We start from the raw sequence: 3,181 nt of genomic DNA on the forward strand, positions 1-3,181 counted from the left end.
CATGTTTCTCACAGTATGGGGGTACATCTGGGATCTCTGTGACTGCAGGACAGGGACCCCATGGGGGAAAAACACGTTCCACCCAATTTGGGAGGCCCTGCTCTCTGGATGCCCCAGCTTCTCATGAGAGTGCAGATGGGCCTAGGACTGTTATTCCAAAGACATTGGAAGCAACACTGGGGAAGGAAGCAGGTACCATAGCAACCAGGCAACCTCATCCATGAGCCAAAGTTAACAGGGCTTCTTGCTCAGATCTCACCTCTTCAATTCTCTGTTCAACATTTCTGTCCCAGTGACCTGGTGCTAATCAAGACCTGGAAGGAGGAAAAACTTCAGCCAGGTTGGGAAGATCCCTACCAGGTTCTCCTCTCTACTGGGACTGCTGTACTAACAGGGAAAAAAATGTAGATTCACTCTACCAGCATAAAAGGACTAGAGACCTCAGAAACAAAAACTGAAGACCAGCAGGAAAGACATGGGTCTCCAGAAGAACTCTTAGAGGTTGCTTTGGAGAGAGAGATTTTGACTATAGGGTGTGGGCACTCGCCAGAGACACAAAGAGAGATAAAGAAACAGAAAATGAGAAGTCACTCCTCAGGGGGGATGGCCATGCCACAATCCCTTCTCCTCCATTCTCCTCTCAGGATTTTGGGCACACACGCACATGCACCCAGCATGTTTAAGCAACTGGGTCTGGGACTCAAACTGCAGTCAAACTATGTGGGAGTCCAGCAACATAACCAAAGATGTTTTGTCTTCTCCTGGTGGTAAGACTGTGAAACCAGAGCTGGAGAGATCCCTATAGTGGTGGTAATAGAATGAGGGAAGGGGCAGCATGTTGTGTAGTGGTGAAGGCGCTGAACTCTCTCATGGCTGACCTTGATTTAAGTCCTGACAAGGGACTTTGGCTTAAAACCTCTGCCAGGTGGGTATATGCCTGCCAAAAATCCTGAAAGGAAAACTGAGGAGAAGGGATTCAGCATGGCAACTCCCCTGGGATGTGGTTTCTCACTTTCTCTCTCTCTGTCTCTTTCTGTGTTTTTGGCAAGCACACAAGTACACATACTTTATAGCAAACATATGTCTTAGAAAAAGAAAAAGGGAGAAAAAAAAGGAAAAACATTTTAAAAAGGGACCAGCAGTTACCATAATGGCTATGTGACTGAACTCCCATGTAGCCAACCGTGGTTCGATTCCCAGACCCAGTGACTTAAACACACACCAGGCACGTGTGCGTGCGTGCCCAAGATCATGAGAGGAGAATGGAGGAGAAGGGATTGAGGCATGGTCATCCCCCCTGGGGGGTAATTTCTCACTTTCTATCTCTCTGTCTCTCTTTCTGGCGAATGCATGTTCTGTGTAACAAAAACCTCTCCAAAAAAAAAAAAAAAAGAAAGAAAATACACAGTCTCATGCATGCAAACACTCATATATGTATCAAGACAGGAAGAGAGGTGAAAAAAAGAAACAAGAAAGAGAAACAAAGAGAAAGAGAAAGAAGAAAAAGAAAGAAGAAAGGAAGAAAAGAAAGAAAGAAGAAAGGAAAAAAGGAAGAAAAAAGGAAAGAAGAAAAAAAGAAAGAAAGAAAGAAGGAAAGAAAGAGAGAGAGAAAGTAAAAGGAAAAAGGCCTTCCACTGCTGCAGCTGATCCGAGCCTAGGAGCTATGTTCCCTGAGCCACGGTCCTCCACCATGCCCCTGGAGGAGAGTCTGCCCAAGAGCCCTGACTCATGCATCCCACAGCTTCACTTTCTACTCAGCCTGCTTTAGCATCATGGGGACACGACCCTGTGCAAGAGCTGGTGGTGGTGATCCGTGATAACAATGTGGCTCCGTATTACGAAGCCTTGTGCAAATCCCTCAACTGGCAGATGAACATGGACCTACTTAATAAAATGAAGGTGAATGAAGAAGAGTTGAAACATTTGGATGAGGACCTGGAAGATGCTGAAAAGAATCTGGGAGAGACTAAAATTGGAGGTGCGATGATGGCAAAGGCCAAGCCCCTCAGTGGGATAGGTGAGAAGGAGGCAGCTCTGACAGCCTTTCTTAAGACATATGACAAAACTGAGCCCTGGGTCACCAAGTGGCTATTGTATTCTAGCTCCTTAGAATTGTCTTATTTTATATGGATAATGATTTCATCACACGAAACACAGGAAAGGCCAAAAGCTTGATAGAAGGAGGAGACTGGGACAGGAGAAACTGCCAAAAGGTGTATCAAGGTCTGTATTGTGTGGCTCTTTGTGATTTCAAACAGGCAGCTGAACTCTTTCTTGGCACTGTTTCAACATTCACATCCATGGATTATAAAATGTTTGTGATTTATGCCATGTATGGCAGCATGATTGTCTTAGAAAGATCAGATATCAGGGAAAATGTCATTAAAGGATTAGAGATTTTTGAAGTGTTGCACAGTCTTCCAGTGGTTCAGAAGTACTATTTTCACTCTATGAATGTGTTACTCAGTTTTATTCCAATCACTGGCCACTGTGGAACAGGAAATGACAAAGGACTGGCTTTTTCTGCCTCATTATCGATACTATGTGAGAGAAATGAGAATTCATGCATACAGCCAGCTGTTGGAATCATACAGGTCATTAACTCTGGGTGATATGGCAGAAGCATCTGGTGTTGGTATGGAATCCTTTGATTAGGAACTCTCTAGATGTATTGCTGCTGGGAGGGTACACTGCAATATAGATAAAGTGAATGAAATAAGAGAAACCAACAAGCCTGATAGCAAGAAATGGCAGTACCAAGAAACTATCAAGAAAGAAGATGTTATTAAACAGACTTCAGAAACATCCCAGAGCAATTACTATGTCAAACTATGTTATAGTTCACTTATGTGCCCACTTCAACGGTATAAAATAAATACTGCTCATTTATTTTAGTTTAAAAAGAGAGAAAGAGAGACAGAGCAAGAAAAAGAGAAAGAAAGAAAAAGGAAGAGAGAAAAAAAAGGAAAGAGTATCCAGGGAACTTCAAAAAGTTCATGGGAGAATCAAATTTAGCTTTGTCTCCATGTTATTCTTATGTGGAGGGGAAAGCCAGAACTGTGGTGAGTCATGTTGATATATCTCAGCAATGTACTCTACAAAGATGGGAACCACCAAGCTGAAGCCAGAACAGGGGATGTTATCAATCCTTCAACTCCAAGGGAAACTGGCAGGTTTCCAC

General features: G+C 43.4%; 1 pseudogene; it reads left to right on the forward strand.

Annotated features, from left to right (window-relative positions):
- Positions 1-1,690: 1,690 nt before the first annotated feature.
- On the forward strand, positions 1,691-2,875 carry LOC102480534 (26S proteasome non-ATPase regulatory subunit 6 pseudogene; annotated as a pseudogene).
- The last annotated feature ends 306 nt before the right edge of the window (positions 2,876-3,181 follow it).

Source organism: Tupaia chinensis, unplaced genomic scaffold (genome assembly GCF_000334495.1).
Source record: "Tupaia chinensis unplaced genomic scaffold, TupChi_1.0 Scaffold143625_1, whole genome shotgun sequence".
Taxonomy (NCBI): Eukaryota; Metazoa; Chordata; class Mammalia; order Scandentia; family Tupaiidae; genus Tupaia; species Tupaia belangeri.